A 15,787-nucleotide genomic window follows, 5' to 3' on the forward strand; every position below is an offset into this window, starting at 1 on the left:
CATCTGGTTTGTCCATTTCTTCACCAGTTTATTGACTGTCATGTGAATTCCTTGAGGTCAGGGGCCTTCTTTTCCCATGAGCACATTCTCTGAAATACAGTAGGTGCCCATAAGTATCCATAGAATGAATGAAGGCGTGTACGTGTCCCTCTCATTGCCTCTCAGTCCCCCTCCTCTCTTCCACCAGTTCTCCCTTTTGTGTCTTTTGGTCTCTTTATCTCTGCCCTTCCTCCAGGCCTTCATCTCTTCCTCTAGACCCCGACTCTGTATCAGTTTCCCCCAGGTGGCACTGGAGAAGAAGGTTTTGGGTCCTCCCAGTCTTTCTGGAGGATATTAGGTTGAATCATCCAGGCTCAGTGGGAATCTTCAAAGACAAATCAACCTTTGTCTGGCTAATGTTGCTAAAAGTATAGCTCCAATGCATTGTTATGTTCATATTTTTTCATCTCTTCAAAGATGCTCTTCTGGCCACACTATTGAGGAAGGGAGAGGTGGGGGGGGGCACAGGGTGGAAGGAGAAATCTCCATCCTGCCACATTATCCGACAGGCATTGGTGATGATGTATGAGAACAAAAAGTGAAAAGCCACCCAAGGAATCGAAATAGGAGAAAAATAAGATTGCCTTCAGACAGGCAAACAGGAAACCAACCAACCTTGGATCAGGGCTATAAGCCGGAGCAACTCTCGGGTGGAGGCACTAGCATAGCTAAAGGAAGACTCTCTTCCTTGACAGAGGGGTTCATCAGTCCTCGAATTAGAGCAAATGTTTATTTAGCCTTGATACTGGCCAAACACCCTGCTGAGAGATTCCCCTGCATTATCTCCTGTAATCCCCCCAACAGCCCTTTCCTTTGCTTCCATTGGTCTTATCATCAAAAGTAGATTACTGAGACTCATGGGAACAGAAACTATGTCTTTTGTTTCTCATAATTCTTTTGCTTAATATGTGGTCCAAACATCACAGCACAGAACACAATACTGACAGGAGCAACCAACGTTGTTTGATAGGTTCATCCTCTAGCCAGGTGTTTTCCTGCCTTTTGAAAATAGCCTCCCCTCTTAGCTTCTATATCTACAGCAACTACATAGCCTATTCCTTGCTCTTAACCTTAGATTCTCCTGTTCTCTCTGAGAGGAATGCCTCGTTCTTCTTTCTTTGACAGACATCACTATTTTAAAGGAATATAGCTTCGTGGCCAGGCAAATGGACCTTTGAAAATAGGAGACCCATGTTTGAATTCAGGTGCTGTCATGATATAGCCATGTGGCATTTGGCAAGTTAACCCTTTTTTGTCTGTTTCCCTTCAGTGAAATGGGTCTAAGAATAGCTAATCCTAAAATTATTATGAGTTATTGTAAAGAGTTAATTATTGTAATAGAGTTAAAATGTAATTAAAGGCAAAGCACAATACCTGGGAGGGGAAGTCAAGCTGGAGAGAATATTTGAGGAAGAAGATAAGATAGTAAGTGCTGACAAAATGATAGCTGGTAGGTTTTTTGTTGTCGTGGTTTTGGTTTGGTTTGGTTTTTTTGGCTGCATGCAAAAGAAATTGCATTTGGCTAGCTTAAGCCCAAAAAAAAAAAAAGGAATTTATAAAGATGCTGGGGCACTAACTGGCTCAAAGGGTAATCAGAGCAATCAACCTTGGGAAGGGTGTGACTATAAGGATTTCAACTGTTGAAATTCATTTAAGAAACTTATTCTGGGTATCGCACTGGGATGATTTAGCTCCAGATGCTTTCCATTCTGATCCTGGTCTCAGTTCATTTAAAATTCAAATTCCAGGATAGGAAATCTGGATCCTGTCTTCTCTTTGGGGAGGAAGTAAGGTAAGCACAGTGATTGACAGTCACCAAGAGAATATAGAATGGGGCAGGGGTTGAAATCTCTCTCAGTTTCCTATTGTTACTGTAACAAATTACCACATACTTAGTGGCCTAAAATGCCCCACATTTATTATTTTACAGTTCTGAAGATCAGAAGTCCAAAATCTGTCTCAATGAGCTAAAATGAAGGTATCAGCAGTGCTGAGTCCCTGCCATCTGTGATGACGGTCTTACACAACATAAGGTAATCACAGAATGACTCTCCCTTCACCTTTGCCCTATAAAGTAACCTGATCAGTGGAGTAATAATCCATCATATTCACAGGTCCTGCCTACACGCAAGGGGAGGGGTTTATACATACCACCTTTGTGTCTAAAATGTACCTTTTAATAAGTAAGGTGAGGATAAACAGGTAAACAGGTTGTAATACAGCATAGGAGGCATTGGCACAAAAGGTGTGTATGAGACCTATGGGCAATTAGGAGTAAAATTGAAGAAGGAGGAGAAAAATGGAGTTGAGAAAGGAGGTGAATTATGAGCTGAGATTTGATGGATGAGAATTAGTCCCTAATGGGAGCTTCACATGTAAAGCAAATTCATGTTTCTGAGTTAAAGACTAAAGCTTTAATCTAGACCACAGCTGAATTCGAAAAGAGCCAGAAATTAAATCCAGGCAGAATTAATCATTTAATCAGTCAGTCAGGCTACCTTGACTTGCTTTGGTGATTTAAGAGGGCTTAGACAATGCATCTGGATCCCATTTCTGAAGTCTGCTGCATCTTGAAATTGTCCTTATCTTAGGATTACTAAGACTTTTCAGCATCTTTTTACTAAAAAACATGCCATAAAGGAGCAGGCATATGTGGAGTTGCTGCAGAAAAAAATAGTCATAATATTGTCTAGATAGTACGGTAGTTGAATTCACCAATCACAGTTGCCCTGGGCTTATTAGTTTCTTTTTAATCCTACACCACAATATAGAACTGCAGGATGGCGTGAAATGTGTAAAAGAGAGAAGGGAGGGAGGAAAGATTATTAAAGGAAGCACAAGATTGAAAGGGAGCAAGTAGAAAGCCGTGCATGAAGTTCCAGCTGGCTGGCAGTGAGTGATCACAGCTCCGTTTGTGGTCAAAATGGGGGAGGTGGGAGGGGTGGGTGTCCTAGTCCCAAGAAATTCCTTTCTCATCACTTGTAGGGTTGGCCCAGCCCAGAGTTAACTAAACCTGAAAACTTTGAGAATTCAAAGGTTTTTTTTCTTATTTGTGAATATTTATCCAAGTAGTACATGTACATATTTTTTTAAATCAGGCTTTACAGAGGGATTGGTGATGAAAGACACCGTCCCTGTCCCATACCCTCCCCACACCCCTGTTTTCAGTTGTTTGGGTAGTTCCTGTCCTACCTACAAAAAAAAAAATGTGTTTATATCACTCTTGCTTTATGTGCTAATCTGAGAGCTCTCCTGACCCTCTTTAGTAGATGCAGGTTTAGCTCACCTGTAACAATCATCCCAACCCCTAACCTCAGTAAAGTTTTATCGCCATTTGTACTTCCTCTATTGATTATTTTTGTCACTTTTAATGATATTCCATAACCTTTATGTCTTGTCCCATTGTCCATAAACAATAATACCTCTTGACTTTCTCCCTTGCATTGGAAGGATTTTTTTAACAGGGATGTCTACATAGTTACACAGGTTGTTAATAGATGGGCCATTATAAAGGTGTTTTATGTATTAATAAGTTTAAGAAATCCTGGGTCAATAAATAGAACAAGTTTCTCTACAATGGATCATCTCAGTAGCTTTGATGTGCAAATATATGCTGTGCAGCTTCAAAAGGGCATGTGATGTGTAGCATTTCCCAAACTTTTAATCATAGAAACTTTTTTTTTTCATAGAACATCTATCAGTATCGTGTGGAAATGCTTGTAAAAAGGTAGTGGTGGCAATCTCCTGTTTGATGCAAAATAAGGATGATCTGCTCACATGTTGAACACTTGCTACCTGCTGATACTATTCTAAGTGCGAGTACATAGCACCCTGTTAGCTCTGTACTAACAGTACCTCTATTTCACAAAGCGGGAGTCTGAGGCATAGACATGGCCAGTCGTTTGTCCAACATCCCACAGCTAGTTAACTGGTAGAGTCAGGGTTCAAACTAAGGTTTCAAGTTTGGAAGTCCACAACTACGCTATCCTGTCTCCTCCATGGACAGACATTGCAGCCTGAAATGAGAGCAGTGTAAAAGGACTTTTTAAAAATGGCTATGTTACAAAATCCAAGCTAGTACTGCTCACTGCACGACAGGTCAATAAATCAAAAGACAAAGTGCTGGAGCAAGGAAAACCTGTTTTGTTTAAAAAGTCAGTAGTCTGAGAAGATGGTGGACTAATGTCCCAAAGGACCATCTTACCCGAGTTAGAATTCAGGCTTCTTTTCTACTAAAAGGGGAAGGGGTGTGGCTGGCTGTTGCAGACTTCTTGGTGCCGGAATCCTTTGTTCTTGCAGCTGTCGGCCTAGGTCTCCTCACAATGTTCTTGTAATGTTCCAAGACCATTGCTATTTTCTGTTCTGCAACTTTTTGTCTCTGTATGAATGGAAAATTGTTATACATTTAAAGGCTAAGACTAGAAGGCAGAGCATTGAGATATTTCAAGCTATAGGCAATATTCTTTTACAAAGGTGCAGAGCCAGCATGACTAAGCACAGGCAACAGAGCACAAGGGTTAGAGTTAAAGGAAGAGACTCAATATGGTGTCAGTTTTGTTCTTCTCTGTTACAGTCAGGCGTTTAACTAGACTTAGTCATTTCTGTAGTCACTATGCTGTCTTACCTCTGTAGAGCAGTTTATAATACACCAATAGCACTTACATTCGTTGTCTCATTTGAGTCTCACCCAACCCTGCCTGACAGTGGAGCTGATGAGGGTACAGAGGTTGAGTGTGCTGGTCAACTGAACATAGCTAATCAAGGACTAAAATAACCAGGGGTTTGCCTTATTACTGGCTATATCCAAGTGAGTAGGCTTTCCAGATTTCACAAATAAAAATATAGGACTCCCAGTAAAATTAGAATTTCAGATAGAAAGTAATTTTTTTTAGTAGGAGTTTGTTTCTGCAGTGTTTGAGACATATTTATACGAAAACATTATCCATTCCTTACCTGCTATTTTTGTCAGCATTTTACCGGGCAACCTTCCAAGTGAGAACAAAGCTCAGAACACAGGGTTAAGTGAGAGAAAAGCAGGGGAACCTGGGGGGCCTGGAAACAGTGTGGGACCACTTCTGTCTTTGAGCTCCCCAATCGGGGTGTGCCAATGGTTGAAGGTGGACTTTGAGATACCAATTCCCTCAGCCCTCTGCACATCCAAGGAAGCCAGGAGTGCCAGAAACACAAGGCCAGGCACGTATAGTCACGGAACGCTTCTAGGGCTCCTTGAAGGGTGATGCAGGCATGGTGAGGTCTAATGGTGGGCCCACAGTTTTCTCAGGTGGCATCCAGAGTGGTTCCATCTGTACCTCTACATCAGCAGCCAGCTGCAAAGCACGCAGCTGCCCATCACGACCAAGAGACCCATGGACCCACTAGAGTTCATATTCCAAATGCCCACAGAACAGGGCTCATAGGCCAAGGTGCAACTTGTTGGGGTGAAGGTAGCCAAGGGGCCCTGGAAGGCACTGGGTAGTGTGGCTCCACACCTCTGTTTCACACAGATTAGAAAGTGTTGCTTTGTGGCTGATGTGCTCTTAGTAGCAATCCAGATAGCTTCCCGGTGAAGGCTTTGCCATGTATGTTTTTTAAATTGGAGCCTCACTGTTATTTTCAAACACTTGATATGCCAAAAATAGTTTGCATTTGAACTCTGTTTGCATTATTACAAAATAAAATTTAACGTACCGTTTGTCAGTAAAAGAAAAGGAAGCACTATTAAGGTTTTCAAACATAACTTTAAATCTTGCAAATGTTTGAATGGTCATAAAAAATGGTTTCAAATATTTTATCACCTCTGTGTGAAACTCTATTTTCAATGGTCATGATGCGAATTTGACGATGCACATTAAAAAGCTAGTTAGGATATGCTTGCAACCATTTCAGCATAAAACTTGATAGAAAAAGCTATGTTGACTTCCCCTTCCACTTGGGATGAGGAAAGTCACGAGAGAACATCGCTCTTACCCTGACAACAAGAACAAGCCAGATAATCTACAAAATCGTAGTTTTTTAAAGCCTGTGCAAGTGTTCAGGTCGTAAAGAAACCTAATGAACCCAAATCCAAAAAGCAACATCCTCCTTGAGAGCGGCTTTTATCCTTGGCAGCACTGTGAATGGAAGAGGAAGCTGATAAGAAAAACAGCTGACTCTTTAGTGCATTTTTTGAAATTGAAGTATAGTTGATTTACAATGTTGTGTTGGTTTCAGGTATACAACAGAGTGATTCAGATATATAAAATTCTTTTTCAGATTTTTTCCCATATAGGTTATTACAAGATATTGAGTATAGTTCCCTATGCTATACAGTAGGACCTTATTGTTGGTCTATTTTATATAGCAGTTTGTATCTGCTAATCTCAAACTCCGAATTTATCCCTCCCTCCCCTGCTTCCCCCTTTGGTAACCATAAGTTTGTTTTCTATGTCTGTGAGTCTATTTCTGTTTTGTAAATAAGTTCATTTGTACCATATTTTTAGATTCCACATGTGACACCATAAGATATTTGTCTTTCTCCATCTGACTTACTTAGTATGATAATCCATCCATGTTGCTGCAAATGGCATTATTTCCTTCTCTTTTTGTGGCTGAGCAATATTCCATTGTATATATGTACCACATCTTCTTTTTTTTTAAATTAATTGTTATTGGAGTATAGTTGATTTACAATGTTGTGTTAGTTTCTGCTCTACAGCAAATGAATCAGTTATACATATACATACATCCACTCTCTTTTAGATTCTTTTCCCATATAAGTCATTACAGAGAATTGAGTAGAGTTCCCTGTGCTATACAGTAGGTCCTTACTAGTTATCTATTTTATATATAGTAGTGTGTATATGTCAATCCCAATCTCCCAGTTTATACACTCCCCCCATGCCTTTCCCCCTTGGTTACCATAAGTTTGTTTTCTACATCTGTGACTCTATTTCTGTTTTGTAAATAGGTTCATTTGTACCAGTTTTTAGATTCCACATATAAGCAATATCATATATTTGTTTTTGTCTGACTTAACTTCACTCAGTATGACAATCTCTAGTTCCATCCATGTCACTGCAAATGGCATTATTTTGTTCTTTTTTATGGCTGAGTAATATTCATTGTATATATGTAATATTCATTGTATATATGTATCACATCTTCTTTATCCATTCGTCCGTCGATGTACATTTAGGCTGCTTGCATGTCCTGGCTGTTGTAAATAGTGGTGCAATGAACATTGGGGTGCATGTATCTTTCTGAATTATGGTTTTCTCAGGGTATATGCCCAGGGGTGGGATTGCTGGATCATATAGTAGCTCTATTTTTAGTTTTTCAAGGAACCTCTATACTGTTCTCTATAGTGGCTGTACCAATTTCCATTCCCACCAACAGTGTAGGAGGATTCTCTTTTCTTCATACCCTCTCCAGCATTTATTGTTTTTGTAGATTTTTTTGATGATGCCCATTCTGACTGGTGTGAGGTGATACCTCATTGTAGTTTTGATTTGCATTTCTCTAATAATTAGTGATGTTGAGCATCTTTTCATGTGCTTTTTGGCCAAAAATAAACAAATGGGACCTAATTAAACTTAAAAGCTTTTGCACAGCAAAGAAAACCATAAATAAAATGAATAGACAACCCACAGAACACAAGAAAATATTTGCAAATGAAGCGACCGACAAGGGATTAATCTCCAAAATATACAAACTGCTCATGCAGCTCAATATCAAAAAAACAAACAACCCAATCAAAAAATGGGCAGAAGATCCAAACAGACATTTCTCCAGAGAAGACATACAGATGTACCACATCTTCTTTATCCATTCATCTGTTGATGGACATTTAGGTTGCTTCTGTGTCTTGGCTATTGTAAGTAATGCTGCTATGAATATTAAGGTGCATTGTATTTAGTGCAGTTTTAAATGGGTTTATATCTTCAGGAGCTCAGACACAGAGGGGTCTGCCCCTATCCACCAAGTCCTTCCGCAAGTCTTCACTGAATGCCCACCAGACAGATTGGGGTATGGCAAGATTGCTGAGACACCCCAATGCACAGGTGTGTGGAGACTGCAGAGTCTGAGCAGGAGAACTTAGGGAACTCCCCCACCTCGAAGATCCTGGTGCTGATTTTGAGGCAGTAGCTGTCTACTCCTGGGGGAGGAGCTGGAGAGCTGAGGAAAGCACCCCTCTCTTTCCCCATGTGCAGGTGGGCGGAGCCTACTGGAGTCCAAGGAGAGCTGAAAGAAACGCCACAGACACTTAAGGACCTTACCTTACCAGGTTCGGTCCTTCTCCCTACTGGGGGAGGAGCTGGAGAGCTGAGGAAGACACCTCACCCCAAACATCAGTGCATAGGGCCAGCCGGAGTCCAAGGGCAGAACAGCAGTATTGAAAGAAACCCCCAGGCCTAACACTGAGTACAAGGCAGGGGCCATGGGCAGTTGGGAGGCAGGCAGAAGACAAAGCACACAGAGGCTGCTAAAGTTAAGGGCAGGAAAGAAGAAGTGATAAAATCCCCCCAGGCACTCATATTCCAAGTCCTGCTAAAGGAAAGGTTCTGATTCCTCCGTCAAATAATGTGAAGCACACAGTGAACTAAATCTAACTCAAGCAGCAAAACTTTCAGACCTGGATCAGTGACAGACTAGATGGTCTCAAAACTTCTCCCTAACAGTCTGCCAGACAAAAACGTCTACCATTTTCGAGATATCATTATTGTTTTCTTCAGACTCTAATATTCACTGATAATTTATCATGTCTGAATTCCGTCAAAATCAAGTTACAAGACACATGGAAAAGTAAGTCTTCCTTAAACAGAAAACAGTAAATAGAACCACACCTAGTAAATAGCATTGCTGTTGGAATTATCAGACAGACATTTAAAAATAATAATAATATATATAATAAAAAATATATAGATATATATGTAGAAAAATATAGAAATATATAGAAAAAGTGAACAAACATGTTTGAACAGATGGACAATTTCATAGCCAAATGGAAATGCTAGAAACAAAAAATATATCAGAGATAAAGACTTATTTCAATGAGTTTATTAGCAGACTGGACACAGCAGAAAAAGGAATCAGAGAAATTGAAAACAGTCAGACAATTCATTTTCAAGAGATATCTGAAACTCTGCATTCAAGATATCTGACATATATATACACACACACATACACACACACACACACACACACCTGGGATATATATAATGTCCAAATAAACATGTAATTTGTGTCCCACGAGAAATATTTGAATGGCCTAGAATTTTTTTTAAATACATGAGAGAGGGGAGGGGCAAGATGGCGGAAGAGTAAGACGCGGAGATCACCTTCCTCCCCACAGATACATGAGAAATACATCTACACGTGGAACTGCTCCTACAGAACACCCACTGAACGCTGGCAGAAGACGTCAGACCTCCCAAAAGGCAAGAAAATCCCCACGTACTTGGGTAGGGCAAAAGAAAAAAGAAATAACAGAGACAAAAGAATAGGGACGGGACCTGCACCGGTGGGAGGGAGCTGTGAAGGAGGAAAGGTTTCCACACACTAGGAAGCCCCTTCGTGGGCAGAGACTGCGGGTAGCAGAGGGGGGAAGCTTCGGAGCCACGGAGGAGAGCACAGCCACATTGGTGCGGAGGGCAAAGCGGAGATTCCCGCACAGAGGAGCGGTGCCGACCAGCACTCACCAGCCCGAGAGGCTTGTCTGCTCAGCCGCCGGGGCGGGCGGGGCCTGGGAGCTGGGGCTCAGGCTTCGGTGCTAGCCGGGAGGGAGTCCGGGAAAAAGACTGCAGCTGCCAAAGAGGCAAGAGAATTTTTCTTGCCTCTTTGTTTCGCGGCGCGCAAGGAGAGGGGATTCAGAGCGCCGCCTAAACGAGCTCCAGAGACGGGCGCGAGCCGCGGCTATCAGCGCGGATCCCACAGCAACAGGGACGCAGAGGGAAAAACGGAGAGATTCCCGCACAGAGGCTCGGCGCCGAGCAGCACTCACCAGCCCGAGAGGCTTGTCTGCTCACCCGCCGGGGCGGGCGGGGGCTGGGAGCTGAGGCGCGGGCTTCGGTCGGATCCCAGGGAGAGGACTGGGGTTGGCTGCGTGAACACAGCCTGAAGGGTCTAGCGCACCACAACTAGCCGGGAGGGTGCACGAGAAAAAGTCTGCAGCTGCCAAAGAGGCAGGAGACTTTTTCTTGCCTCTTTGTTTCGCGACGTGCAAGGAGAGGGGATTCAGAGCGCCACTTAAACGAACTCCAGAGACGGGCGCGAGACGCGGCTATCAGCGCGGACCCCAGAGACGGGCATGAGACGCTAAGGCTGCTGCTGCCGCCACCAAACAGCCTGTGGGCGAGCACAGGTCATTCTCCACACCGCCCCTCCCGGGAGCCTGTGCAGCCCGCCACGGCCAGGCTCCCGTAATCCGGGGACAACTTCCCCGGGAGAGCGCACGGCGCGCCTCAGGCTGCTGCAACGTCACGCCGGCAGAAGCCTCAGGCTGCTGCAACGTCACGCCGGCAGAAGCCTCAGGCTGCTGCAACGTCACGCCGGCTTCTGCCGCCGCAGGCTCGCCCCGCCTCCTCCGTACCGCTCCCTCCCCCCGGCCTGACTGAGCCAGAGCCCCCGAACCAGCTGCTCCTTTAACCCCGTTCTGTCTGGGCGGGGAACAGACGCCCTCAGGGGACCTACATGCAGAGGCGGGTCCAGATCCAAAGCTGAACCCCGGGAGCTGTACGAACAAAGAAGAGAAAGGGAAATCTCTCCCAGCAGCCTCAGAAGCAGCGGATTAAAGCTCCACAAACAACTTGATGTGCCTGCATCTGTTGAATACCTGAATAGACAACGAATCATCCCAAATTTAGGAGATGGACTTTGGGAGCAGGATATATTAACTTTTCCCCTTTTCCTTTTTTTTGTGAGTGTAGATGTGTATGCTTCTGGGTGAGAGTTTGTCTGTATAGCTTTGCTCTCACCGTTAGTCCTAGGGTTAGGTCCGTCCGTTTTTTTTTGTTTGTTTGTTTTTTTTGGCTTAAAAATTTTTTTTTCCCTAATAAATGTTTTCTTAATAATTTTTTCCTTATTTTCTATTTTTAAAAAAATTTTTAATAAGTTTTTTCATATTTTTTATTTAAAAAAATTTTTTTTCTTAATAAATTTTTTCTAAATAATTTTTTTCTTATTTTTAGTATAAAAAATTAATAAATCTATTTTTAAAAATTAAAAAAAAATTTTTTTCTTAATAAATTTACTCTTAATAATTTTTTTTCTTATTTTTTATTATAATTGCTTTATTTTATTTTATTTTATCCTCTTTTTTTCTTTCTTTCCATTTTTTCTCCCTTTTATTCTGAGCCGTGTGGATGAAAGGCTCTTGGTGCTCCAGCCAGGCATCAGGGCTGTGCCTCTGAGGTGGGAGAGCCAACTTCAGGACACTGGTCCACAAGAGACCTCCCAGCTCCACATAATACCAAACGGCGAAAATCTCTCACAGATCTCCATCTCAACATCAAGACCCAGCTTCACTCAACGACCAGCAAGCTACAGTGCTGGACACCCTATGCCAAACAACTAGCAAGAGAGGAACACAGCCCCATCCATTAACAGAGAGGCTGCCTAAAATCATAATAAGGCCACAGACACCCCAAAACACACCACCAGACGTGGACGAACCCACCAGAAAGACAACATCCAGCCTCATCCACCAGAACACAGGCACTAGTTCCCTCCACCAGGAAACCTACACAACCCACTGAACCAACCTTAGCCACTGGGGACAGATACCAAAAACAACGGGAACTACGAACCTGCAGCCTGTGAAAAGGAGACCCCAAACACAGTAAGATAAGCAAAATGAGAAGACAGAAAAACACACAGCAGATGAAGGAGCAGGGTCAAAACACACTAGACCTAACAAATGAAGAGGAAATAGGTAGTCTACCTGAAAAAGAATTCAGAATAATGATAGTAAGGATGATCCAAAGTCTTGGAAATAGAATAGACAAAATGCAAGAAACATTTAACAAGGACGTAGAAGAACTAAAGAGGAACCAAGAAACGATGACAAGCACAATAAATGAAATTAAAAATACTCTAGATGGGATCAATAGCAGAATAACTGAGGCAGAAGAACGGATAAGTGACCTGGAAGATAAAATGGTGGAAATAACTACTGCAGACCAGAATAAAGAAAAAAGAATGAAAAGAACTGAGGACAGTCTCAGAGACCTCTGGGACAACATTAAACGCACCAACATTCGAATTATAGGGGTCCCAGAAGAAGAAGAGAAAAAGAAAGGGACTGAGAAAATATTTGAAGAGATTATAGTTGAAAACTTCCCTAATATGGGAAAGGAAATAGTTAATCAAGTCCTGGAAGCACAGAGAGTCCCATACAGGATAAATCCAAGGAGAAACACACCAAGACACATATTAATCAAACTATCAAAAATTAAATATAAAGAAAACATATTAAAAGCAGCAAGGGAAAAACAACAGATAACACACAAGGGCATCCCCATAAGGTTAACAGCTGATCTTTCAGCAGAAACGCTGCAAGCCAGAAGGGAGTGGCAGGATATACTTAAAGTGATGAAGGAGAAAAACCTACAACCAAGATTACTCTACCCAGCAAGGATCTCATTCAGATTTGATGGAGAAATTAAAACCTTTACAGACAAGCAAAAGCTGAGAGAGTTCAGCACCACCAAACCAGCTTTACAACAAATGCTAAAGGAACTTCTCTAGGCAAGAAACACAAGAGAAGGAAAACACCTACAATAACAAACCCAAAACATTTAAGAAAATGGGAATAGGAACATACATATCGATAATTACCTTAAATGTAAATGGATTAAATGCTCCCACCAAAAGACACAGACTGGCTGAATGGATACAAAAACAAGACCCATATATATGCTGTCTACAAGAGACCCACTTCAGACCTAGAGACACATACAGACTGAAAGTGAGGGGATGGAAAAAGATATTCCATGCAAATGGAAATCAAAAGAAAGCTGGAGTAGCAATTCTCATATCAGACAAAATAGACTTTAAAATAAAGACAATTACAAGAGACAAAGACGGACACTATATAATGATCAAGGGATCGATCCAAGAGGAAAGTATAACAATTGTAAATATTTATGCACCCAACATAGGAGCACCTCAATACATAAGGCAAATACTAACAGCCATAAAAGGGGAAATCGACAGTAACACAATCATAGTAGGGGACTTTAACACCCCACTTTCACCAATGGACAGATCATCCAAAATGAAAATAAATAAGGAAACACAAGCTTTAAATGATACATTAAACAAGATGGACTTAATTGATATTTATAGGACATTCCACCCAAAAACAACAGAATACACATTTTTCTCAAGTGCTCATGGAACATTCTCCAGGATAGATCATATCTTGGGTCACAAATCAAGCCTTGGTAAATTTAAAAAAATTGAAATCGTATCAAGTATCTTTTCCGACCACAACGCTATGAGACTAGATATCAATTACAGGAAAAGATCTGTAAAAAATACAAACACATGGAGGCTACACAATACACTACTTAATAACGAAGTGATCACTGAAGAAATCAAAGGGGAAATCAAAAAATACCTAGAAACAAATGACAATGGAGACACGACGATCCAAAACCTATGGGATGCAGCAAAAGCAGTTCTAAGAGGGAAGTTTATAGCAATACAAGCCTACATCAAGAAACAGGAAACATCTCGAATAAACAACCTAACCTTGCACCTAAAGCAATTAGAGAAAGAAGAACAAAAAAACCCCAAAGCTAGCAGAAGGAAAGAAATCATAAAGATCAGATCAGAAATAAATGAAAAAGAAATGAAGGAAACAATAGCAAAAATCAATGAAACTAAAAGCTGGTTCTTTGAGAAGATAAACAAAATTGATAAACCATTAGCCAGACTCATCAAGAGAAAAAAGGAGAAGACTCAAATTAATAGAATTAGAAATGAAAAAGGAGAAGTAACCACTGACACTGCAGAAATACAAACGATCATAAGAGATTACTACAAGCAACTCTATGCTAATAAAATGGACAACCTGGAAGAAATGGACAGATTCTTAGAAATGCACAACCTGCCGAGACTGAACCAGGAAGAAATAGAAAATATGAACAGACCAATCACAAGCACTGAAATTGAAACTGTGATTAAAAATCTTCCAACACACAAAAGCCCAGGACCAGATGGCTTCACAGGCGAATTCTATCAAACATTTAGAGAAGAGCTAACACCTATCCTTCTCAAACTCTTCCAAAATATTGCAGAGGGAGGAACACTCCCCAACTCATTCTACGAGGCCACCATCACCCTGATACCAAAACCAGGCAAAGATGTCACAAAGAAAGAAAACTACAGGCCAATATCACTGATGAACATAGATGCAAAAATCCTCAACAAAATACTAGCAAACAGAATCCAACAGCACATTAAAAGGATCATACACCATGATCAAGTGGGGTTTATTCCAGGAATGCAAGGATTCTTCAATATACGCAAATCAATCAACGTGATACATCATATTAACAAATTGAAGGAGAAAAACCATATGATCATCTCAATAGATGCAGAGAAAGCTTTCGACAAAATTCAACACCCATTTATGATAAAAGTCCTGCAGAAAGTAGGCATAGAGGGAACTTTCCTCAACATAATAAAGGCCGTATATGACAAACCCACAGCCAACATTGTCCTCAATGGTGAAAAACTGAAACCATTTCCACTAAGATCAGGAACAAGGCAAGGTTGCCCACTCTCACCACTATTATTCAACATAGTTTTGGAAGTGTTAGCCACAGCAATCAGAGACGAAAAAGAAATAAAAGGAATCCAAATCGGAAAAGAAGAAGTAAAGCTGTCACTGTTTGCAGATGACATGATACTATACATAGAGAATCCAAAAGATGCTACCAGAAAACTACTAGAGCTAATCAATGAATTTGGTAAAGTAGCAGGATACAAAATTAATGCACAGAAATCTCTTGCATTCCTGTATACTAATGATGAAAAATCTGAAAGTGAAATTAAGAAAACACTCCCGTTTACCATTGCAACAAAAAGAATAAAATACCTAGGAATAAACCTACCTAAGGAGACAAAAGACCTGTATGCAGAAAATTATAGGACACTGATGAAAGAAATTAAAGATGATACAAATAGATGGAGAGATATACCATGTTCTTGGATTGGAAGAATAAACATTGTGAAAATGACTCTGCTACCCAAAGCAATCTACAGATTCAATGCAATCCCTATCAAACTACCACTGGCATTTTTCACGGAACTAGAACAAAAAATTTCACAATTTGTATGGAAACACAAAAGACCCCGAATAGCCAAAGCAATCTTGAGAACGAAAAATGGAGCTGGAGGAATCAGGCTCCCTGACTTCAGACTATATTACAAAGCTACAGTAATCAAGACAGTTTGGTACTGGCACAAAAACAGAAATATAGATCAATGGAACAGGATAGAAAGCCCAGAGATAAGCCCATGCACATATGGTCACCTTATCTTTGATAAAGGAGGCAAGCATATACAGTGGAGAAAAGACAGCCTCTTCAATAAGTGGTGCTGGGAAAATTGGACAGGTACATGTAAAAGTATGAAATTAGAACACTCCGTAACACCATACACAAAAATAAACTCAAAATGGATTAAAGACCTAAGTGTAAGGCCAGACACTATCAAACTCTTAGAGGAAAACATAGGCAGAACACTGTATGACATAAGTCAC

This window comes from Eubalaena glacialis, chromosome 1 (genome assembly GCF_028564815.1).
Source record: "Eubalaena glacialis isolate mEubGla1 chromosome 1, mEubGla1.1.hap2.+ XY, whole genome shotgun sequence".
Taxonomy (NCBI): Eukaryota; Metazoa; Chordata; class Mammalia; order Artiodactyla; family Balaenidae; genus Eubalaena; species Eubalaena glacialis.